The sequence below is a fragment of the Rhinatrema bivittatum genome, chromosome 1 (genome assembly GCF_901001135.1).
Source record: "Rhinatrema bivittatum chromosome 1, aRhiBiv1.1, whole genome shotgun sequence".
NCBI lineage: Eukaryota > Metazoa > Chordata > Amphibia > Gymnophiona > Rhinatrematidae > Rhinatrema > Rhinatrema bivittatum.
In genome coordinates, this window is record NC_042615.1 from 798841538 (window position 1) to 798868087 (window position 26550).

The following is a 26550-nucleotide window of genomic DNA, read 5'->3' on the forward strand; positions in this document are numbered from 1 at the left end:
GCTTTCAAAAGAAAAAAATAAACCAGCAGTTTTGCTAGCCACGTAGTTTTTAATGAAAAAGAAAATAAATCTGCTTCAACAGCAGGGAAAATGAAGAAAAGATGATTTATATTCAGACAATAACCAACAAGGAATGAATTACATAGTCTGGGTAAACAAATAAGCATGGGTGTAGCTTGCTTGTTACGGCGGTTACTACAACAAATCAATTACGCCTGATACTTCACTTGGAATACATATCCAGCGCAGCTCACTGCTTCAATGACAGGGGGGAATGAAGTAAAGGGGATTTATATTCTGTACATAATATTCTGTACTTTAAGAAGGCGCTTGTCAGCACTTTTTCAAACAAAGATATGAATCAGAATTTCAGTTAGAACAAGTATAAATTTAATATTCCATATCTTTGGAAGCACATATGCTAACCTTACAAGACAGGTACAGCATCGATGTGTCTTGTAATATCTAGTACACGCTGTTATTATATACCTTCCACTGTACATAGAAAATGCTTGTAAAAGGATCATTCACCCGTTTGAGAGTTTCACCCTAAACCTGTCTATCCTGAAAACAACCTCCTCCCACCATAAAAGTTCCTTTATCAACATGGCTTTGATGCACTTTGTTTCTTCTGATCTCCTTTTGATCTTCTGTGTTGTGTATACAGATAGTAGGTCTGTGTTCTGAATAGATAGTAGGCCTGAATTCTGTTGCTGGTGCCAGACCTTTAATTAAAGCTGTAACCTCAGGGAATCTTCGTTCACCTGGCTCCTGTCAGTTGAGATAGGAATCTGTGAGACACAAGCTTGTATTTTGGTTTCTGTGTGAACCAAGCTTCCTTGTATTATGATTTAAATATTGCCATTGATGCCCACCTGGCCTTTAATTATAGGCTTTGCAGAGCCTACAAGTTTCCCAGATCTTCCACATTCTTGAGTGTGAAAGCTTGCAGGGCAGACTGGATGGGCTGTTTGGTCTTCTTCTGCCGTCACTTCTATGTTTCTATGTTTCTATGTTTCTATGTAAATGCAAACAAAAATGTTTGTTGATTTTTGGTTCTCTGGCTCTTATTATCAGTTTCAACAAATCAAAATGAATCTGTCTGATTTGGTTTGGATTCCTTTTCTTGTGAATCGGTTATTTAATATTTCGATAATAGAAAGACTAGGGGGCACTCCATGAAGTTAGCATGTGGCACATTTAAAACTAATCGGAGAAAGTTCTTTTTTACTCAACGCACAATTAAACTCTGGAATTTGTTGTCAGAGGATGTGGTTAGTGCAGTTAGTATAGCTGTGTTTAAAAAAGGATTGGATAAGTTCTTGGAGGAGAAGTCCATTACCTGCTATTAATTAAGTTCACTTAGAGAATAGCCACTGCTATTACTAGCAATGATAACATGGAATAGACTTAGTTTTTGGGTACTTGCCAGGTTCTTATGGCCTGGATTGGCCACTGTTGGAAACAGGATGCTGGGCTTGATGGTCCTTGGTCTGACCCAATATGGCATGTTCTTATGTTCTTAAGTGAATGTTCATTCGTAATTAACACCACTATACATGAAGAGAGAGAAAAACTTCCTTCAAAGACAACACATACCTATTTATTTGTTTTCTGTGATGTCTGACATGTGGACTATCTTTTTTTAGTTTATACTTTCCTAATTCCAAGAGGAGCTGATATCTGGAGAGTGGCTTCCTGTAACTGAAAAGGGTATAATAAGCTTCATGCTTATTGCAATGTACCTTATAACATAAAACATGATTTGATCAAGAGCAATATAAACACCCGTGGATTAAAAAAAAGGTTTATTTGTTTTCTCAAGATATACAGTACAACTGAAAGCCATTGTTTTTAAAGATAAGATATAATTATGTTTATTTACTTCAATTGACAATTTCTCCTTCCAATCCTTTTTGAAATCCTGAATTTGGATGACTTAAGCTACATTCAATCAGAATAATCATATGAAATGGAGATGAAAATTAAATTTGATTTTACTTTGCAGAGCCATCCAGTAACATTTTCATACAATTATAGATGCTATAATGTATGGTTACCAATATGATCTTGTTATCAGAAGTGGAAGCGCTTCATCGAAAATCAAAGTCTGCACAACTTGGTCCAGTTTTCACTGGTCAATGAAGTGGTTAAGGCTCAGGTCTACTTCCTTCTTCAGCCTTTATCTAAATGCATTGTCAAAAATGATCTCTCCTTTATTACAAATAAAAACTGAACAACAGGTTTGTACTATGTTATTTTTTACTAGAAAAAATAAAGAAAAATATGAAGTATTCTTTTCTGCTTAATGTTATATATGAATTTTTATTGCCTCTCTTATCTAGTTTGTGCTTGAAGTTCCATTTTTATGCCCTCATCAAACTGCAAACCTGATAAATCTTAACAGAATCATCAAGCACAATTTTATTCAGCATTTGATCTCTTTACTATAACATTTCATATTATTTATTTTATGTTCATTTTAGAGGCTTTCATTTTTTTGTTTCCTGTAGGCAGTAAAACTCTATAGAACAATTACTATATCCACAAAGAAATCTCAATAAAGTTCCAGTAAAGGAAAAGTACGGCATCTGTGTTACTATCACTTGCTATTTGTCATGTTACATTTCTATTAAATAGTATTTTCTTGTAATACAGGATTAGGCAAAAGCTGTAAACATTATCTCTAATTTCAGTTGAATTTAAAAGGTATAACATTTGATGAATGATTTATTCATCAAATATTATACCCTTTGTGTCGTGCAGTTGTATATCCTGCTCATTCATTCCAGATGGCAATGATAAAATGACCATAAGTTTCCTACCACTTTTTCAATCATTCTTACAGCAGATACTAGAAGGAATGAATGAGAGATACAACTAATATGCTACTCTTTTCTTAGAATATAATGGCATTTAACAAGCATGGTGATTTGAACATTTGGCCTTTTATAACAATAACTATTGTATAGAATTTAATGGCTGTTGCTATATCACAAGAAACAATATTCTAGCCCAGGGATCATGGAATGAGACTGAAAGCACTGTAAAGAAATATTTCTTCACAAAATGTATGGTGGATACAAGAAACATTCTTTCAGTAGACATGCAAGAGGCATAACAATAATGGAATTGAAGAAAGCATAGAACAAGCAGGGTGACTTATCTCATTTATTCAGCGGGATAAACTTCACACTGAATATACTTGCTTAAAGTTATCTGGCTAAATATAGTCAAATAACTTTAAAACCTAACCGGCTATGTTTGAATAGAACCGGTTGGCTATTAAAATGATCGGCCTTGTGTGGCTGGATAACTTGCTACCTAACCAGATATCTTCAAAGATATCCTTTGAAATGGCACTGTGTAGTACAAAAAAAGATCAAAGCAAGCCTGTAGCCCAATTGCCTCTCTTCCTTGCCCTAAATTTCATATATGTTCCTGCTGAGTCATTTATTTATTTATTTATTTAAGTTTTTTTATATACCAACATTCAAGACGGTAGTCCCATCATGCTGGTTCACAAGAAACAGGGGTGCAATAAACTTTACAATTTGAACAATGGTGCAGAAAAGCAGTTACATGTAACAGGGAATCAATAACTAGGAGTAAGAAAACCCTCCTAAATATGACAAAAAGCACTGAGCGGTCTGTGTGTCAGGTCCCACCCCTTTCCTGTTTATATTTGCATATCCAAATCAGGCTGGCCGCACCCTATCACCCACACATGGCTATATTCAGGCATTTGTTCATCAATATCAGTTTGGCTTCAGAAAGGGGTTTAGCACTGAGACTTCCATTTACAGGCACTTCAACGAGGGCTTACAATCAAAATTCTATACCTGAGGCAATGGAGGGGAAAGTGATTTGCTCAAGATCACAAGAAGTGACAGCAGGATTTGAACCCTGGTTTCCCTGGCTTGAGGTCCACTGCTTTAACCACTAGGTTTTCTTCTATTTGTCACAACAGATTAGAATTGGTGTAACACTGTAAATGAGAGGTCAGTGCTTGGGTTCAGTGTTTTAGTTACAGTGCACATTCATTAATATTCAAATATCTGCTTACCTTAATCAGTAAACACAGATACGTAAGGATCCACTTCCTGAATTCACAGTCAGGACAGCAATAATATACAGGAGCTGCCTTCTCCTGGAGACCTGGGCCTAGTCTGATGATCCCAGCTACACTCTGCCTCTTAATGTTCCCAGCTGTGTCCCACCCGCAGGACTTTCTCCCTCTGTGGGATTTAAAGAAGCCATTATTAATGTAGAGTTGCAGAAACCCACTGCTTGCTTATTCTTGGGACAAGCAACTTGGAATCTCTCTACCCCTTGGGATCCTGCCAGATACCTTTTGCCTGTCTTCACCACTGTTGGAAACAGGATACTGGGCCTGATGGAACTTTGGTCTGACTCAGTATGACAACTCTTATGTTCTTATGCTCTTATGTTCTTAACCATCTCTTGAGCTTTCAGGACTGTGCTCCAAGCATTAGCATTTCTTCACAAAATGTATGGCGGATACAAGAAACATTCTTTCAGTAGACATGCAAGAGACATAACAATAATGGAATTGAAGAAAGTATAGAACAAGCTGGATAACTTATCTCATTTACTCAGCAGGATAAACTTCACACTGAATATACGTGCTTAAGGTTATCTGGCTAAATATAGTCAAACAACTTTAAAACCTAACCGGCTATGTTTGAATAGAACCGGCTGATTATTAAAATGATCAGCCTTGTGTGGCTGGATAATTTGCTACCTAACCAGATATCTTCAAAGAAAACTGGAATGGAAACCCAAAAAAGCCACTCTGCATTCAATGCAAAACTGAAGAAATGGAAACAGAAATATAGCACCTAACAGACTCCCAGGATCTGCAATAATATACACAAACTAATATGCAAAAAGTTACACCTGCATTATGGAACTCATTCAAACAGTAACAACCCGACCTATGAGAAAGCAACACTGCAAATATTTAACCAGGCCCTAAACACCAATACACCTCCTATTAGGAAAACAGAAAAAAGCCAAGCTGGTATAGATCCCTACAAAAAAACTACAAGCTTGTAGAATACCCTTACCTGGGTCACACATGCAGAACACAGACAGAACCTGACCAAATACAGAATAAAGTGACCATTAAGTTAATGTTTTTCTTTTTCCATTATTGCACTGCATACACTCAGTTCGGCTTCATGCTGTTTCCAGTTCAGTTTTTGTCTCCATATTTCTATTTATACATTTTTCAAGTAATATAAGATAATAATTCTAATATTTGAATAATAAATATAATAAATGTTTAAAAACAACTGATAAATAGAATAGCATCCAATCATTAAAAATATCCAAAATTATTAAAAATTCTCTAAACACCAATAAAATATTTCAAACAACAGACACATCACATAATAGCTGAATGTTATCAGCTTTGAAATGTCAAAAAAGTATGAAATGCAGAATATAAAAATCTAAACAAAAATAAAAAAAAAATTAATAATAATGCCCAATAATTAAAATGGCTGTCAATCAAGGATGATAAACTTAAAAAACCACCTTTACTTACCCTCTCTAGAAACTCTCCTACTCCTTTCACTTGTAGGCCAATAGCACAAACCAGAAGCAACAATGCCTTCTGCAGCTCTGTCCTCACGCTCCTCTTCCATAGGGCCCATAGTCTGTCTCACATACACATATACACACATATACACACACACACACACTTTCTGTCTTTCATACACCAGTCATCTTTCTCTTTCTCTCTCACACACACCAGTCACCTCCCTGATCAATCTCTTTCTCTCCCACACACTTCTGTCACCGCCTTGACCAATCTCTCTTTCTCTCACAAAACCACCAGTCATCTCTGTGACCAAACTCCCTCTCTCTCTCTTTCTCACACACACACACACACACACACACACACCAGTCACTAACCTGACCAATATATCTCTCTCATATACACATACATACCAGTCACTTCCCTGACCAATATCTCTCTCACACACTCACACCAGTCACTTTCCTGACCAATCTCTCTCTGATATACACACACCAGTCACTTCTCTGACCACTCTCTTTCTCTTACACACACCAGTCACCCCTCTGATCAGTCTCTTGTTCTCACACATGCTTTCTCACTCTTACTTACATACACAGTCTCAGTCGCACACATTCTCTCAGACACTTACAAATGCTGGCTCATTCTCTCTGTCTCACTCACTCACCCCCACTCCCAGCACGCATGGCCGCTACATCACAAGGCAGCTGGAATGCTGCTATTAAAGCAGAGTTGTGACAAGCTGGGAACAGCAGCAGGAGTGACTCCCCCTGGTCCTGCAGCGGTAAGAAGGCAGCACTCAGCTGTTTGCCTGTGCTGCGATCATCGCGGTGTAGAGCAGTCAGCTGAGAATGTGGCCGCGGGGATTTCCTGCTACACGGCAGTTTGAGAAATCTGTCGATTAGCTGCCTCGGTCTATGGTGGTGAAGGACTGACTCAGTCAGTAAGCCTTCTGGGAAAAGGAAATACCTGCCAACAGCCATGCCTATAATGTCACTTGCCTTGATCTTGGAAAGGTATGTAAATCCAAATCCACATTCAAGCATACCTAACAAGCTTACAGCTCTGCACCATGAGCAGCACAGGCAAACAGTTGAGTGCTGCCTTCTTACTGATGCAGGGTCTGGGGGGGAGGCTTAGGGCATGATTTCTGCAGCAGTAGCAGAAGCAGCATGGCCCTTTATGCTTCTCGTGTGCCTGCTGAACATCACTTCCTCTTCCAGGCCGCAGGAGCGGGAAGGCCATGTTGCTGTTTCTGGCTTCCATGAACACTGCTGCTATTCCTCTCTGAGCTTGAATGTACTGTGCTCTTGAAGAATTGTGTGCATCTCACTGGGGTGAGGAGAGGGTGGGCAGAGCAGCGAGAGAGCAGGAACTGTGCGACACACCTATCGGTGTTTGGTGACCCACTGGTGTACCATGACACAACCGTTGAGAACCACTGGTGTAGAGAAGCAGAGTGTCATAAATACCACACAGATCACTCCCAGGGAAATCAGGAATCAGGAACCAGAATAGATCAGGGCAATCGAAGTCATAAACCAGGTGAGAAGTTCAAGAAAAAAAGAAGGAACCACAAGTGAGGCATGGATTACTGCTCCAATGTCTTAATGACTCTTTCGATCTATCCATTAATGTGGATGATAAACTGAGGGTAATCACACTTGTATTCTTAGTAGCTTTACAAACTCCTCCATGAACTATGAAGTAAACTTTAATCCTCAGTCAAAAACAATTTGCATTAGTAATCCCTGCAGTCACACTGAAGACAAATGTCAAAGTATTATATCCATTGATTGTAAAATAGATTAATACATCTATAATGTATGAATAGGGATAAAATATAGAATAGTGGCAGTAGAGGTCCCTTAGTGTTGTGGTCCCTTTTCTGTGGGGCCTAATTTCGTAGGCAGGCTGTGGACAGTGCTTTGCTGCTAGTAGCTTTGGCTCTTGGTCTGTCAGGCCTGTGGCTGGAAGGAGGCCTAATGTGAGGCCTAATGTGAGGCTATGAGGAGCAAATCGAGTAGGACAGTGATGTGCTGCCAGTGGCTGTAGAGCTGCAGTGCTGAAAGAGCCACAGTAGCATTAGAGAGTCCCACAAACCTAGTGCCCTGACCTTTTTGAATAGAGTTAATGTGATCATGAGTATCTGTTTTTGTTTTGTGATTTTGAGGTTTTAGGATTTGGGGAATGGTTGGGAGGTGAGTAAATGTTGGGATGACATTTAATAAGGTGAAATAAAGGTCGAATAGAAAAAAACATATAATTATCTGGGTTCCTGTCACAGGTGACAATGGGGATACCTTAATGCAGTGCTCCCTGGTGTGTAGGAGTTTGGTATGTAGGCAGGCTGTGGACAGCATTATGTTGCCAGTAGTTGCAGTCCCTCATCTGTGTGACCTATGGATGGAGAGAGAGATTGCTGTGGGTCTAATGTGAGGTTTCAATGGTCAATCAAGTAAGACAGTGATGTGCTATTACATAGAAACATAGAAACATAGAAATGACGGCAGAAGAAGACCAAATGGCCCATCTAGTCTGCCCAGCAAGCTACGCACTTAATCCATTTTTTCCCCTTTTTTTTTTCTCTCCCACCTGTTACTATTGGCTTCCAGTACCCTCCAGCCCTAATTCCCCTCCACCCCACCACCAATTTAGAGAGCAGCGCCGTATCTGCATCCAAGTGAACGTCCAGCTCAATTAGGGGTAGCAACTGCTGTAACAAGTAGGCCACACCCTTACCCCATACTCTTACCCACCCCTGTTTTTATTTTTTTGTTTGTTTTTTGGTTTTTGGTTTTTTTTTTGAGATAGCAGCCCTCCATCCTTCCGCTCCGTGAAGGTGGAACACCATCCCGCTCTGTGAATGCCTCTGTGGCTACTGCCGCTCCATGCAGTGTTTGAATGCCTCTGTGGCTACTGCCGCTCCGTGCAGTGTTTGAATGTTGTAGGGCCACAGTGGTAAAAGAGCTAAAGGAGCATTAGAAAGCTCCCAGCGGCAATGGTAATGCAGGAGGAGGAGCCATACCGGAGTGGTAGGAATCCATATTTGAAGATCGCATAAGCAGGATAGAAGTTCCCCGTGACAATCACAGGAGGCTTCGGGGGCAGTAGTGAGCAGCTGAATGTGGTGCTTCTTTCGCTGCTGCCCCTTCCACCAATCACAGGGCCACATTGGTAATTAAGAATAGTGATGTGCTGCTACAGGAATTGGTCCAAGGTATCTGGAAGTCCTGGGATAGCCCTCAGTGTGATAATCATAAGCAGGGCACGATCCACTAATGTTAGAAGCAACATCAGTGGGCAGCTGTAGGTTTGACCTGGGATATGAAAATAGCTTAAAAAAAAGTTGAAAAAGTCAATATAAATTTAAATAATGTCCAGCTTGAGATGGGGAGAGCATAATATGGGTCCCTGAGAGTTTTTAAAGCTCTGGGTGCACAATGGCAATCCCAGCGCCTAAGTCAATAAAAGCAAATTAAATACATAAAGTTACATAAAACTAAATACAAGGGTAAGTTAGAGGTTGTTGAGAACTCCGGAGAGATCTAAGCCTTTTCTTAAAAATGGATTTTAAAGTGTAAAATCATCCTATATATTCCCATGATGTTTCTGAGATAAAAACAACATGAATTGGGTAAAAATATTTTAAATACGCTTTGGGGACACGTGAAAGAGGGTGAAAAAATCCTAATCCAGCCCTTATGTTGATAAAAATGTTCTGGGCTTTTGAAGATGGCCACCAGTGCCAAAGGACTATTTTTGTATTGTTTACTTGATCAAAATGGGTGAAAGTTGGTGTTGGATGTCATGTAGCAAAAACTTAGAATAGAAGAGCCATGCAGCTCAGCACAAATCAGAAGCCAACACCTAAGCAATGCCATAGGCATGGGGTAAAGAACATGTAAACAGGATGGCATAATTACACCATAACTGGTTAAAGAACAGAGATTTTTCAGTAACTCATAATGGAAAATGTCTACATCTTTAAAATGTCTTAATGCACTTTATACCTGAAACATGGGGTTAAGGAAACTTAGGGGGTCATTTTCCAGAAGTATCACACGTGAAAACTAAATGGGGGCAGAGTCGGGGCGGAGTCTGCACCGGAGGGGGAGGAGTCAGGGCGGAGTCTGCACCAGAAGGGGAGGAGTTGTGGCAGCCTCGGGGTGGACTCCATGACGACTTCACTGACGGCGAAAAGGTAGGACACCTTATCGCTGCCAGCAGCGTGCCCAGTAGCACCACCTTTCACAGTGGTGCTATTGGGAGCGAAAGCCCCCCAGCTTCGCCCCCCCACTCCCCGGTACCGCGCGATTCAGGAAGCCGGGCGAAGATAGAAAATTTAGACCTTAATCTTGGTGGTTTATCTGTGTGATGGGTAACATTTTATGTAATAAAATATTCAGGCCAAGTAAGAGTTGAGGATAGTTATAGTTAAATAATAACTGGAGCTGATCCATGCTAATATTTATTAGCTTAATTAGTCTAGCCAGTATGAGAGAAAACTGTCAGTTCAAGCACTACAGTTATTTTTTTTTTAATTTAATTTAAATATTTTTAGGACACCCTCATGCCGAGTTCTGGGGGGCTGAAAATGGAAATCTTGAACCTCTTGCTAAAAGAATTCTCATGAAATAGAAATATTTTGAAAAAAGCCTTTAAGCTCTGTTAAGGAGAGTGTGTGCCTGTATAAACAAGGGCACTTTAGAATTCCTGGCTGTCTAATGATAAATGGAGTAGCCCTTGTGAGGAATGGTCAATGGCTTAGTTTAAATCCTGCAACCTTGGATAATCAAAGTTAGACTAGAGAATTAAAAAAACAAAAAACCCTCTCAGAGATTCTTTTTAAACATTAGATTAAGAATCTGAGAAGAGGAACAATTTTCCCCAGTGTTTCACAAAGAGATTGGAAAGAGAATAAAATATAAACTTAGAATTGGAGCAGAAATTTGCCACCATTTTATTTTCCAGCAATATCAGTTTGCAGGAAGGTATTATAAATTCAGCTATCCTAAAAAAAACCCCTAAAGTTTATGGAATAGGTGGAGGAAAAATTTAAGGAATTTATGAAATTTCAGTTTAGTGTTAGAGCTGTAGATTTACATATTAAGCAATATGTAAATCTACAGCTCTAACACTAAACATTCAAAAAGGAAACTTTGTTAAAATGAGAAAAATAGTTGCAAAAAATTGAAAGGTGCAGCTGCAAAGGTTCAGAGTGTATAAGAGGCATGGACATTGTTTAAAAATAGCATCTTAGATGCACAGTTCAGATGTATTCCATGCACAGAGAAAGGTGGAAGGAAAGTCAAATGCTTACTGTCATGGTTAAAAGGTAAGGTAAGAGAGGCTATTTTAGCCAAAAAAAAAAGACCTTCAAAAATTGAAAGGATCCATTTAAATAATAAAAAATAGGAAAAAGTATAAGCATTGGCAAGTTAAATGTTAAAGCTGTAGATGTACTTTAAGTCCCTTTCTCCAGTTATCAGGTCTAATTTGCTCATGCTAATATCACTGTTGCTGACAATCCCACTACCATTACCTCTCACACCTAATCCTACGTTCCACTAAAATGTATGTCTAAAATGGCTCTCCTTCTCATCAGTTCCCAGACCAGCTGCTTTATGAAGCAGTCTTTAATTTCATCTAGAAGCTTTACCTCTCCATCTTGTCCTGATGTAACATTTACCTAGATAAAGGTGAATTTTAAAAGACCTATGCATGCAAAAACCAGGAGATATGTCAGGCCAGCATGCACTGAGCAGATGCTCATGCGCTTCTCCCTCTATGTGCCTGTGGGAATGAGCAGTGATTCTCACAGACCTGGAGACAAACTAGACTGACCCTAGCCTTGTTAAAACAGTAACTATTATAGCTTCACATATGTCTTTAGCTCAGACAGTGTACACTCTTTACTTACAGTGTGTTGCTTTGTCTCAACTCAAGGTTTGGACAATATTGCATACAGGAGCTGCCTTCCTCCCAAAGACCTCAGGTCTGGTCTGACTATCCCTATCTAGATCCCAGCTCTTATTCTTTTCTTGATGGCCCCACCCACTGCTCTCTCTCTCTCTCTCTCTCTCTCTTAAAGGGAATTAAGGTAGACCAGCTGGTCCCACGCAAGTTTAAGGGGAAAATAGGGGCACTGCCTCACATACCCCCCCCCCCCTCAGCTTGGACCCATCGGTTCGAGCTTATTTACTTCCCCTGTATCCCATCCAAGGAAATGACTCACATCCCCACTCCCTCTTCTCTGGCCTCCTGCCAATCATGCTTGGGGTCAGGGTCCTACCAGGATTATCCTAGACAACACACCAACCATCACCCACTTTGCAATATGCACCTCCAGTCCTTTGATCAAGTCCCTTGCTGGCTCCGGGTTCATGTCCACCCCAGCAGTACTTTCTGGATTGACTGTGGGGCTTCCTGTGGTAGTTTCTTTGATATCCCCTCAGCGCTCTCTGGCCATTCACCTGTGCTGGTTGCTTGCTCCTCCGCAGCCTTACTCATCAGGGTATCTGCAACACCACCCTCTGGGCTTTCCACGGTTCCTTCCTCTGGATTCTCCTCCACAGCCTCACTTGCTGGGTCCTTCACATCACCACCTTCTAGGTTCTCCATGACATTTCTTACTTGGCATCTTTTGACCTCTGTCTCTGGACTTCCCATCCCCTCTCTCACTGGGCTTCTCATGGAGTTCACTCTCGGCTCCCGGCAGTGTTTGGGCACCCTACATGGTCTTCGTCCAGACCTCCTGTAGCGCCACTGTCAGGCCACCGTGCAGCACCTTGCTCAGGCTTTCCTCTGCTGCATCCCACATGCCTCTCAGTTATGCCTCCTTCTGGGCAGTCTGTGTTGCTCTTCCTATGACCACTCTCTCAGGGTTCTTCACAGCCTCCTTCTCTGATCTTCTCATAGGTGGTTTTCCTGGACTTCTGGTAGTTTTTAGGCACCCTACATGGTCTTCACCAGCACACCCTGTAGTGCCATTTAGCTGCTAGGCCTCCACTAAATACTCTGCAATATCTTCCTCAGCTCCCCAGCCACATAAGCTTTTTTCTAAACAGGAATCAACAAGAGCCTGGCTTGCTTCCAGGTTCTTTTTCCCTTGAGGTAAAGTAAGCTCATGCTTTATGAGGCTTTCCTGTAGCATCCTCTGCCATTACAAGTCTTTCTGCAACAATGCTTGCCAATCTTCTTCAGTCATGCAGTCAGACTGCTGCATTCTGCTGCTGCCATATGCTGGCTACTCCATTCCAGGTTTTCCTTCTGACTGCACCCTAGCAGTGCAGAGTAGCTTGCTTTCTTCCACCCTGCGTCCACACACAGCACTGTTAGCCAACTTTGGCAGCTTCCCAGGGCCACACCCTGCTCAGCACAGCCTTGTTGCACCAGTGTTTTGTGCATGTTTCTTTTCAAAGCAAAAGTAAAAAAAAGCCTGCATAAACAATGATAACTTCTTTAATACTAGAGATGTGAATTGTGTGATCGATCGTCTTAACGATCGAATTCGGCTGGGAGGGGGAGGGAATTGGATCGTCGCAGTTTGGGTTTTTTAAATATCATGTAAATCGTGTAAATCGAAAACCAGCACACTAAAACATCCCTAAAACCCACCCCGACCCTTTAAAATAAATCCCCCACCCTCCCGAACCCCCCCAAAATGCCTTAAATTACCTGGGTTCCAGTGGGGGGGAGGGGAAGGGGGAGGGCGGGAAAACCGGCACACTAAAACAACCCTAAAACCCACCCCGACCCTTTAAAATAAATCCCCCACCCTCCCGAACCCCCCCAAAATGCCTTAAATTTTGCGCAAAATGGCGCCGCCATACGGCAACACGATTCGACTGCAGGAGGTCGTTCCGGACCCCCGCTGGACTTTTGGCAAGTCTTGTGGGGGTCAGGAAGCCCCCCCAAGCTGGCCAAAAGTCCCTGGGGGTCCAGCGGGGATCCGGGAGCGATCTCCTACGCTCCTGACGTCGGGGGACAAAAAACAAAATGGCGCCGGCGCTACCTTTGACCTGTCATATGACAAGGCAAATGTAGCGCCGGCGCCATTTCTACAACGCAGCGGAGGTCCGAGAGTAAAAGATCACACCGGGACCCTTCCTCTGGACCCCAGGTAATTTAAGGCATTTTGGGGGGGTTCGGGAGGGTGGGGGATTTATTTTAAAGGGTCGGGGTGGGTTTTAGGGTTGTTTTAGTGTGCCGGTTTTCCCGCCCTCCCCCTTCCCCTCCCCCTTCCCCCGATTTATGATTTTTTGACGATAAATCGGGGGAATTGTTATTGTATCGCGGCTCTAACGATTTTTGACAATTTAAAATATATCAGACGATATTTTAAATCGTCAAAAAATGATTCACATCCCTATTTAATACCCTGAACTAACTCCAGCAGGGCTTCTCCCTTTAGCTGGTTCAACTCTTAAACTTTCTGGCTGTCCCTGCACCCAGGCCCATTCACTGTTTCCTCTTCAGTTCAGCTTCTGCCACACCCTTTCTCAAACCATGGTACTCTGTGCACTCCTGCGCTCTGTACTTTGTTCAAGAGCCTCAGGTCCCCTGGGTTCTGTACAGTATTTAGAACCACAGATCCTCTTCACAACTCTCTGCACTCCACACAGACATGTTCTTGGAGGCTGGGATGTTTCTGTGAAAAGCTTAGAAAAATCCCAAGCATGACACAATATGTGGGAACGAGCAGTGATTCCCACAAGCCTGCAGGCAAACTAGATGGACTTCACACATGCACAACCATAGACTGTCTTCTCCTCAGGCAGTGTACACTCTTTATTTACATTGTGTTGCTTCATCTCAGCTCAAGGCTTGGACAGTATTGCACAAAGGAGCTGCCTTCCTTTCGGAGACCAGAGGCCTGGTCTGAATATCCTCACCTGGATCCCAGCTCTTATTCATCCCTTGCTGGGCCCCACCCATAGAGTTCTCTCTCTCAAGGGGAATTAAGGTAGACCAGGCATCCAGCCTAATCCCACACAGGTTTAAGGGGGAAAATAGGGGCATTGCCTCACAGTGCCCAAAATATTTTTTCTAAAAATGGGGCAGGGAATGGCTGTGGTCTGGGTGGTGCATGGGCATTCCTGGATTTCTCAATGTAACCAGTGTACACCGGGGTCCCCCGCCAAGTAACTTTACTTCTGCTGTGGATGGCATGTAAATCATAAAACAAAAAAATATAGGCTTGCCAGCAGGGTTTTAAGGGTCAGGGCTAACAGGAGAAAAGGAACGCAATTAAACTAGGGGCATTTGAAAGTGCTATACCTTACCTGGGTGAACTGGGAAGGAACTGGTGAAACTGGCAATGTTGTGCATGCGCACCACTTTTAAAATCCTCCACTTACATGGTGGAAGCACGATTTGTGCGCACATCTGAGTACCTACTTAAAATTGCTTGCACCTGTGCATGTGTTCAGCCTATTTTATAACAAACACATGTATATGCGCAGATGTTTTAAAATGGCCACATCCCTGGGTGTAAGCCGACAAATGCACGACAATCCCTATATTTAGGTAATTCAATCTCCCATTATTACTTTTCTTCCAAATTTATTTTCTTCTCTATTAGTATTTCATCATCTGTTAGTTAAATTTGACCGGGTGGATAGTAGTATATCCCACCCCTAGTTTCTAGTTTATTAGTTTTTATACCGTCGTATCAGTAGGACCTTCACAATGGTTTACAATGCAATGAAAGTAAAGAAAATACAATAAGTCATTAATAAGATCAAAATACTAGTAAATTCTTCTTCATTAATATATGGAATTTCCACTCATAAATATTCTCCTATGTATTTAGTCTCCTGCATGATCTTTATCCTATTGTACTCCATGCCATCTTTAAAATAAATTGTCACCCCCCCAACAAAGTTAATCCACCTTAGCATTGTGACATAATTGGCCATTCTTCTTCCTTCCCATTGGTTATTTATCCTTTCACCAAGTATCTGAGATGCCAATTATGTCTACAGAGTATGCACATGACATTTTCCAAAGTAGTTTATTGGTTTTATGTTTTAACTCACCTTGCCATTTTGTACTCAAGGTAAGGCACCAATCAATGGTGGAAGACACTTAAAAACAGTAAAATAGTAAATTATAACATTTAAAAACTTCAGTAATAAGTAACAGGTCATAAAGGACACAATAATCAAATGTTTTATATTCAAGTAAATTGCAAGATTCCCACAGGGTCTCAAATTGCCCTGAAAATGTAAAAAACAAAAAAATGTATTATATATAACAAAGACAAAGAACAAAACATGGAATAATAAATAAAACAATAAAAGACACATAGTTCAAATAGGACGAAAACTATTCCAGAGGCAGCAATAATAACCCAAACTGCAACAAAAGAAGCCAATTACAAACTGGAGAGAAAAGTCAAGAATTAAACATTAAAATGAATAGTTACTAAGAAATGAGCAGCAGAGTTTTGAATCAATAGAAATAAAATTAATTGCAATAGTCAATAAGAGATATTATAACTGCATGAGTTGCAGTGGGCTCAAGAAAGGGACATAACTGACACACTTGTTGATATTTTGCAAATAAGTCCCTGACCATAGATGAGATGTGAGCTTCCATACTTAAACTTGAGTCAAGAATGACCCCCTAAAAACCTACTTCATCCTTCAATGGAATTGTTACACCCTCAATTTCAGGCCGATAACCCTTTCTCTTTTTACCCAAAGAATTTCACTTTTTGATGGATTAAGCTTTAGTTTATCGCTACGCATCCAGTTTGTTACTATTGATAAGCAATAATTTTGTCTGTTGATTGTCTAATCTTTATGTGATCTAGGGAGATGTTAATTGTATATCATCTGTGTAATAATGATAGTATGGAATAAACTTCTAGATAACGTATCCAAAAGGACATATATAAAGGTTAAAAAATAGAGAGCAGGGGGTGGGGGGTAGAATGGTAAAGACTTCTATAACCCAGCATAATAAAAGCCAAAAATAGGACCAGACTATTAATTGTACATTTGGAGGCCTCACTAAAATCATCTCTCATATGGTAAGATTTTTCTAAACTCCTCTAAACTCCTCTAAAACAGAACTGCTTCTCATCTCCCCAGATAACAATGCCATCTCTAATCCTCCAACTATCCCAACTACTACACAGGTGAGAGATCTAGGAGTATTAATTGATAACCGGATGAACCTTAAAGCTTACATCAACAGAACCACCAAGGACTGTTTCCACAAACTCCAAGTTCTGAAAAGAATTAGACCACTCTTCCACACTCAGGACTTCAGAACCATTCTACAAGCTATCATTTTTTCTAAGATCGATTACTGTAACTCTATCCTACTGGGCCTACCTTCCTCCTATACTAGACCCCTCCAGATGTTACAAAACGCTGCGGCAAGATTACTGACAAACTCCAGGAGGAGGGACCATATATCTCCAATCCTAAAAGATCTCCACTGGTTGCCTGTTCACTTTAGAATCCTCTACAAATCTCTTTCCATAATATACAAAACCATCCATCAACACACCCCACTCGACTTACAATTCCCATTCCAAATTTATAACTCCGCCAGACCAACAAGAGACACACTCAGAGGATCTCTTCAAGTGCCCCCAGCCAGATCTACCAAACACATTACCTTGAGAGATCGGGCCTTTTCAACAGCCGGCCCCCTTCTATGGAACTCCATCCCACCGGACCTTAGACAGGAGCCCAGCCTCCCAACCTTCAGGAAGAGACTTAAGACCTGGCTGTTTAAAAAAGCTTTCCCGGACACCGATTAATTCTATTCAGCCAGATTCTACCACTTCCACATGTAAAAATGTTATTACTAATGTAAATACCTATACCTAATGTTATTCTCTCCCTTTTCTTCTCTCCTCCCAGTTCTTTTACCTTGTTATTTGTAACTGCTTCCTTCCACACTAATAGGTTATTGAATTGTTCACTGTACACCCCTGTTATATGTAAACCGGCATGATGTGTTTGCAACATGAATGCCGGTATATAAAAATTTTAAATAAATAAAAATAAATAAACTAGCAACTAAGCGGTCATAATATTTCTAACAAAAAACTGCAGTGAGTTCTAAAAAAAACCATGAGTATCATGCACTCTGTCCATCTGTCATTGAAGTTCATCAGTTAGTGATAATAAAACTGTTTTTGGTCCTTGGAGTAGCCTAAATTTGATTGGAAAAGATCCAGGTAATGTTCTTATTTTAGTAATTATTGTAACTGGGGCAACAATTTTATCACTTTCCTTAGAAACTGTGAGATCAATATTCAAAAACCTGTAAGCAGGAAAAATAACAGGGTAAACTGCCTTGTTACCTAGACAGTTAACCTTGCTTAGGTTTTCAACTGAAAGTGTTCCTAAGTTTAGGAAGTCAAGCTGATCTGCTAGATTTAGGGGAGATAAGAGTCCCTGCCTAAACCTATAAGCACTGAAAATCACCAAGTCATTTTCAAAAGGGATCGCACGCGAAAAGTCCCTTTTCGCGTGTGATCACTAAATTGGGGTGGAATCGGGGCAGCGTCGGCCCCGGAAGAGGAGAAGTCGGGGCGGCACTGGGGCGGATACAGCGGAAATATCACTGGCGGTGAAATGGTAAGAACCCTTTTCGCTGCCACTAGCGCCCAATAGCGCCACCTTTCATGGTGGCGCTATTGGGTGTGGAAGCCAGCAGCGATCGCACCGAGGCGGTGCGATCGCTGCCGGCTTTCACAGGCCCCCCCCCCCCGCTTCACCACCCCACCCCTTAGAAAATCCACCACCACCCCTTAGAAAATCCAGGCCTTGGTCCTCTTTTATTAAGGGCATAGTAAACCCATCTGTATCCCCACCCCTGCCAGAAATAAAATATTATGCAGGAGGTTGCCAGTCCCTGTGATCCCCACTCCCTCCTGCTGGAATTAAATTATTGTGCAGGTGGTTGCTAGAAGGTTTTCCCTCTCTTCCTCATCTCAAGAATATCAGGAACCCAGCTGACTTTCGTCCCATCCAATAGAACTCTTAACAGAAGTCAGTCGGAGGATTCTCTCTTGCTAGCTCGACATCCTTGACTGCTCTGACAACAATGTGATTGACCTCCTGTTAAAAATCTAATTCAGGTGAAAGGGAGAGTTTTAATTCTGATGGAAAATAGGGAATCTTGTAGGGGACTGACAACTCCATATATAACACATTCTACAAAATGGGAGGTAGGGGGAAAGATTGGCCAAATTAGGCCTGTTATTACAGTGCCTAGACTTGCCTGGCCAAATTGAGTGGATAGCACTGAAAATCAAGGCTAGCTTCCTAACTCCCTCTAACATAACCTCACCCCTAAACCCAGAACTTGATCAGTTAATTTTGACTGTTTAGCCTGGTCAGTTTTTCAATACTTTTGTCCTAACTGATTAAGAGGGTCATTCAGCAGTTTGTGATAGGCCATTATAGCATGGAAATTGCATATGTGACTTGTTAAGGGTAGTAACTGCTACATCAGCAGGTTACCCCCATACTTGATTCCCCAGACCATAAAAGTCAGGGCCCTCATTGGTTGCTCATTGGCCCGCGCCATTTTTTAAGATGGTGCCGGCTGTCCATTGTCCTACCATGTGACGGGAAGTGGCCAAATGGCACAGATAGCCCCTGTCACATGGTAAGGGCAAAGGGCCATCGGTGCCATTTTGTTTACTGGCAGCTAACGGCCCGAGAGCGGGAGATTACTCCCGGGACCCCCACTGGACCACCAGATACTTTAGAAAAGTTTTTGGGGGGTTGGGAAGGTGGGGATGCCAAATAATTATATTTAAAGGGTCGGGGTGTTTTGGGTTTTATTTCGGCTCGGGAAAGCCAAAAAAAACCCCATCTGGACCGTGGGAAACGAAGATTTCTCATGGGTCCACGATGCTGAAACCGGAACCAATTCCAGAACCAATTCACATTCCTATCCCACACCATTTTGGTAGCCTTTTTTGGACCACTTCCATTCTGTCTCTATCCCTTTTGAGATAAAGGTTCTAGAACAGAACACAGAACTCCAAGTGAGGCCTAACCAAGAACCTGTACAATGACATCACCACCTCCATTTTCTTCTCTCTATGCAGCCCAGCATTCTTCTGACTTTAGATATTGCCTTGTCACATTGTTATGCCATCTTCAGATTGCCAGACACTATCACCCCAAGATCCCGCTCTTGATCCATGTACATTAGCCTCCCCACATCAAATAAGGCTCTTTTGGATTACCACATCCCAGATGCATGACTCTGCACTTCTTGCCATTGAATCCCAGCTGCCAAATCTTTGACCACTCTTCAAGCTTTCGTAAATCACTTTTCATTCTCTCTACTCCTTCAGGTGTGTCCTCACTGTTGCATACCTTGGTATCATCTGCAAGTAGACAAACTTTACCTTCTCTCCCTTCCACATTATCGCTCACAAAGATATTGAACAGAACCGGTCCCAATGCCAATCCCTGTGGCCCCGCCACTTAACATGACTCTCTCTTCAGAATAGGTTTCATTTACCATTACATGCTGTCTCCTATCAGTCAACCAGTTTGTAATCATGCCACTATCTTGGTGCTCATTCTGAAGCATCTAATTTTGTTCACAAGCCTCCTATGTGAGATGGTATCAAAAGCTTTGCTGAAATCCATGTAGATAATATCGAGTGCTCTTCCTCGATCCAATTCTCTAGTCACCCAATTAAAAAATCAATCTGATTTGTCTGACAAGACTTTCCTTAGGTGAATCCATGCTGCCTTGGGTTCAGCAACTTACTGGATTGTAGATAGTTGTATCCTTTCTTTCAGCAGCATCTCCATTAATTTTCCTACCACTGAGGTGAGGCTAACTGGCCTGTAGTTTCCAGCCTCCTTTCTGCTACCACTCTTTTGAAAAGGGACCACAACCCCTCTTCTCTAATCTCATGACATCACTCCCAATTCCAGGGATCTATTGAACAGGTCTTTTAGCGGACCTGCCAGGATATTTGTGAGTTCTTGTAGTATCCTTTGATGTACCTCATCCTGTCTCATAGTCTTTGTCCACATTTAGTTTTCCTAGCTCTTGCCATGCATACTCTTCTTTTACAGAAGCCCATTTCCTTCTACGGTCTTGTCAACCAGCAAAAGTCCTTCTCCAGGGTTTTCATTAGCAAACTCCGAACTGAAATATTTGTTTAATATTTATGCCATTTCCTTGTCTGTCTCAACACAATATCCAGAAGTGCTCCACATTGAATGTATACTTCTATGCTCTTTTAATAATAAAGCAGGGTAGCCCTGTCTGAACATCCTGGCACTTAGATCTTGTACCTGAGTCTTAAAATCACCTTTATTGGAAAATAGACACCATTGTCACAGATTTTGCTCTATTTTTAGGTATTACCAAAGAAATATATTAAGTGATTTAAAAGGAAAATATTCCCCGACGCTTCACCTCCCAGCTCCAGCCTGGCCTCATGGCGGGGCTTGGCGTCCTCTATGGCATCGGCCCTGCCCCTAGGCACAGGCGTGCAGCCTGGCTGGCTTCTTAAAGGGCCAAGGGCAGGTCCCAGCTCCGCGGCACACCCAGATTGATCCCTCAACAAAAGGAAGTTTCTCACATCACTTCCTTGCCTTGGCAATCGGGTTGATCACCTAGTGATAGTAAGTTTGCCTTCCTGCGTTCTAGTGTCCTTGCTCCTGTGTCTTGTTCCAGTTTTCTGTTCAAGCATCTTATTCCAGCATCCTCCTGTTCCAGCATCCTCCAGTTCCAGCGTCTCCTGTTCCAGCATCTCCTGTTCCAGCGTCTCCTGTGTCTCCAGTTCCAGCGTCTCCTGCTCCTTCGTCTCACCATCCCTTCGGACTGATCTCATGGTACTGAGCTTTGTCTGTTCTTGCTCTCTCTGATTGCTGCTTGCCCTGACCTCTGCCTGGAACTTCGACTATTCTCGCCTGCCATCTGGAACCTGACCTCCTGCTTGACCTGACTATGCCCAGATTGACATCTGTTATTGACCCTGCCTTGCTGACCATTCTGTACCAAAGACTCTGGCCTTACTTCTTGCTATACACTCAGAAACTCTATCCTGGCCTTCTGCGACCTCTGGCCTTCCTTGCCTGAACACCGACCATGCACCCTTGTTCGTGGTGGGCACTCCCTTGAACTTTCTCTCTAGGAGACCCTGCAAGGCCCACCTAAGACCAGGCGGCCTGGGTAACCAAGGGCTCAACCTGAGGGAACCCCTGGTTGCTATTGGTGAAGTACCAGCTAGCCTCTGTCTCCTCCTGTGCTCTGCCTCCTGGTGGCAGGCGCTCTCCGGGTCCAACTGGAGGGCCATACCTATCCTGCATCAGGCCAAGAGTCCACTCCCAGCGCAACAAATTCCCTGCCCCTTTTTTGGACTTTTTCTTATGTGTGCATACCGGGAGACACAAACGTCCATGGACGCTTCTTAAAATACACGCACTGGACTGAGAGACGTGCATATCTCCATGATTTGGCACACGTAGGGCTTTTAAAATCTACCCCTTAGTGTATACTCTGATCTACCTATCTTCATCAAAAATTTCACCCATAATCTATGTTGCGAAGCACACTCGTCGGGACCAAGCTTATGCCTCCGGATATTGTTACGAGCGCAGTGGCATGGTCACTTCTGACGCGAGACATGAGCCCTTGGATCGCCATGCCACTCAGGGAGGAGCCCCAAGAGCACAGCGGGTGGTGAGCTTATGCAAGCATGGGCAGACAAGGAGCAGAACAAGACTGGAATAAAGACAAGGAGACTGAAGGTCTGACCCTCTACCAGACCTGCACGCCCCAAGAAGACCAGCAATGCAATGTTGGTCAATGAACAGTCCTCAGACCGTTCCAAGCCCTTTCGGACCTGCCGCTGGGAAACGGCAATAGGCAGCAGGCTGGACAGAGGACGGGGGCAAACGGAGGCTTGGCAAGACATGTATACTTGGACGAAGACTCAGGCGAAGACGAAGGTACTTGGACGAAGTCTCAGGTGAAAACAAAGGTTCTGAAGATGAGGGTTTAGGATCAAGTTACTGAAGACGAGGATTCAGGAACAAGGTTCAGGATCAAAGTCAAGTACTAGGTTGAGGCTGCAACACAGCGTGCCCTACACATCCCACCACAGGACGGACCCATGGGACTGGTCACAGATGATGCTTGAGTGCATGGTAGACTCCAGACGGATACGTGGAAGATGAAGCTAGCAACATGGTGAAGATTCAGTAGAAGCCTGTACCGAGGTGTGCCCTACCCAGCTGCCCCTGGCTGGCCATGGACCATGCTGAAGCAGAATAGGTTCATTCAGAGTCTTAGGCATGGACGGAGCAGCCCCAAGAACATCCAAGGGCTGAAACGAGAGTCAGGACGGAGGACCAAGACGAGACTTGGCTTCAGGCAAGGATGACCCTCTGTAGATTTGAGCTGCAGACGAGAAGACAGGCAATGTACCACAAGAAGACAAGACCACCACATGGCATGCCAGGAAAGAGTGGCATCTAGGAACCAGGGGTTCTGGCAGCAGAGGTGAAGACAAGGCATCAGGAAGCAACATCAGGGACCAAGGACATTGGGCATCAGGAACATGGAAACATCTGGAGGTACAGATGAAGGAACATCGGACATCAGTAACATGAAGACATCTGGAGGTACGGACGAAGGAACATTGGACATCAGGAACATGAAGACAGAGCCGTCAAAACAGGAGAAGACCACGAAGGACCTGGACCAAAGACGAAGACACAGACAACTATGAGACCTCAATCCAAAGGCAAAGCAAGACTGAAGGAGAAGCCCTTTTATAGGGCTGACAGAAAGACACCCTGGAAGACATCATCAGGAGGGGCCCAGGGCATATCCGGCCGTGGGCCCTTTAAATCTTGTAAGGAGGTGTGACCCGCGCCTAGAGAGGCAGGCAGAAGCAGGGAGAGTCCAATAGCGGCATCCCTGCCTGCAACGGAAAGCTCAGGGGTGGCCCCCGGCCGCAAAGCAAGGTCGGAGCAGGTGTTGGCGGCTCCCAACCGCTGAAGGCAGGCTGACTCGTGGCTCTCTGCTGTGAGTGAAGGCCCCAACATGGCGGTCCAGGCCATGGGAGTGCAGCAGAAGTGGCGGCCTCCAGGCCACTTGGGAGGTCGGTAGCGTGGCATTCCGCCCATGCGGGCATGGCAACGATGGCCTCCTGGCCATGTCGGGGAGTGGCAGAAGGCTGCTAGCTGGATCAGAGCAGCGCGGCACAAGGTAGGTGGAGAGGCCTGCTCACAGGATGGGCACCATGGGCAGAAATCATAACAATCTATTCCCATATCTCAGCCTTCTTGTCTGACATCACCAACTTGATATCCCACTTTCATCTTAAACTTTACATGGCTAATACCAAACTTCTTAGCTTTCCTCCCAAAACACTTCTGCTCTTTTCCCTTTTTCTGTTTTTAGGGTTAATGGTGTTTTCCTCACAGTCTCCTCAACCCAGAATCTTGGGATCATCTTTGACTCCTCTGTCTTATTTTCTGCACACATCCAAAACACTGCTAAAACATGTAGAGGTTAATATGCAGAGAGCTAGCAATCAAGTTTTTGAATAAAATTATCCATGTATCTTTACTTAGATATATGAAAGAACACAATCAGTTATGCATTCAACTGAAGATACTTGGATAAAGTATTAGTTATCCAGATACAGTTAACTGGATAACTGTAGGACTGACCTGACTTACCTATAAAATGCTGAATATTGGCATTATCTGGCTGAGTAATTTGAATAAATTAATCCCATACCTGAAAACCTTTGATTTATCCAGGTAAGTATTTTCCATGTAAAAATTCACTTGGATAACTTAGAGACATTCTGTGTGGCGGTAAAATTCAAATCCTGCAGTTTGTCCAGCTCTGTCTCAAACTCATCCAAACTTTTTGAATAAGGATCTTGTAATTTATTTTTCTGTAACCAGAATTTACATCTTTCATCCTGAACATACTTCAAAATCCCTTACCTGCTATGTCATCATCACCTTGCTATTATACATCAACTTACTTCTCACAGGTCTCCCATTAAGCACAATTCAACTTACTTCTCACATTAAGCACAATTCAACTTCCTGACTTATCTTTTTCCAATGCCATTATAAGCATGAACACCTCTTCTCAAGTCACTACATTTCAACTTCATCTGCTTCTGTTTGCAGTTCTCCTACTTGCTTTCAAATTCATTCACTCTGGAGTTCTCCATTGCCTCTCCTCACGTATCTTATGTTAATCAAATTTAACATAATCACTGAATGGAAGACATTTAGGAAAAAATTATTGCAGTAGCATTTAACTTTAAAAGTAGACTATAATAAAATGTGAGAATTATTTGGAAAAAAAAATTAAAATGAACTGTTACCAAGGTTACAAGTTTGCATGTGGTGTGGACACTGATTAAAAATACCATTTTGAAAACCCAGACTAAATGTATTCTACGCATTAAAAAATGTAGGAAGAAATTAAAATGAATGCCAGCATGGTTAAGTGGTGAGGTGAAAGAAGAGGTTATTAAATCCAAAAGGTCATCTTTCAGGAACTGGAAGGTAGATCCAAATGATGAAAACAAGAAAGAGCACAAGCATTGAAAAGTTGGATGCAAAGAAATAACACGGTAGGCTAAAAACAATTTCAGAGGAAACTTGCTGGAGAAACAAAAAAAAAAACTTTTTCAAATCTATCAAAGGCAAGAAGCCTGTGAAGCATTTGAATCACTAGATGGCTGAGGAGTAAAAGGGGTGCTAAGGAAGACTAGGTTATACCAGAAAAATTATATTAAATCTTTGCTTTGGTCTTCACTGAGGAGAATGTTGAGGAGATACATACACTGTAAAAATTCTTTGAGGGTGATAATTCAGAGCAACTAAATCAAATAATGATGAACCATAAAAATGTAATGGAACAAATGAGCAAACTAAAGAGTGACAAATCACTGGGATTGGATGGTATATGCCCCAGAGTTCTGAAAGAACTAAAAAATGAATTTGAAGACTTATTACTAGTATTCTAACTTACCATTCAAATAAGCTACAGGACCTGAGGATTGGGGGGAGGCCTGCGTAATTGCCATATTTAAAAAGGACTCCAAGGGTAAGCCTGAAATATAGACCAATGAGCCCGATGTTAATGCCAGGCAAAATGTTAGAAGCTATTCTGAATAGAAAAATTACTGACTATCTGGATGGACTCAGACTAAATAGGAATAGCCAATGTGCATTTAACAAAGGAACGTTTTGTATTACAAATCTAATAGATTTTTTTTTGAAGGGTAAGTCTGTTGAATGTAACTTTGTTCTTCCTGTTCAAACTATTGTTTTTGTTACAGTTCCCCAATTCGATGTAAACCGATCTGATATGGTCTTTCAACCATGAAGGTCGGTATAGAAAAGTGCTAAATAAATAAATATATAAATAAATATATAAATAAACAAGTCACTTGATATAGTGTATATGTATTTACAGAAGGTGTTTGAAAAAGTAGCCCATGAAAGGTGCATCAGGAAATGTAAAAAGTCCTGGAACAGGAGACAATGTCCTATCACAGTGCTTCTCTACCCAGTCCAAGAGGCACATCTAGCCAGTCAAATTTTCAGGATTTCCACAATGAATCTGCATGAGATAGATTTGATTAGAATGGAAGCAGTACACATAAATCTATCTCATGCAGATTCATTGTGGATATCTTGAAAACCTGACTGGTTAGGTATGCCCCGAGGACTGGGTTGAGAAGCAAAATCCTTATCATGACTAAAGGATAAGAAAAAGAGAGAAGAACTGAATGGTCATTTCTCTCAATAGAGAAAGGCAAATAGTGGTATGGTCCATGGTTCTTTACTGGGACTGGGACTTTTTAATGAATTCATAAATAATCAGGAATGGGGAGTGAAGAGTGAGGTAATCAGATTCATAGATGACACAAAATTCTTCAAAGTTGTTAGATCATGAACCATTGTGAAAAATTGTTAAGAGGA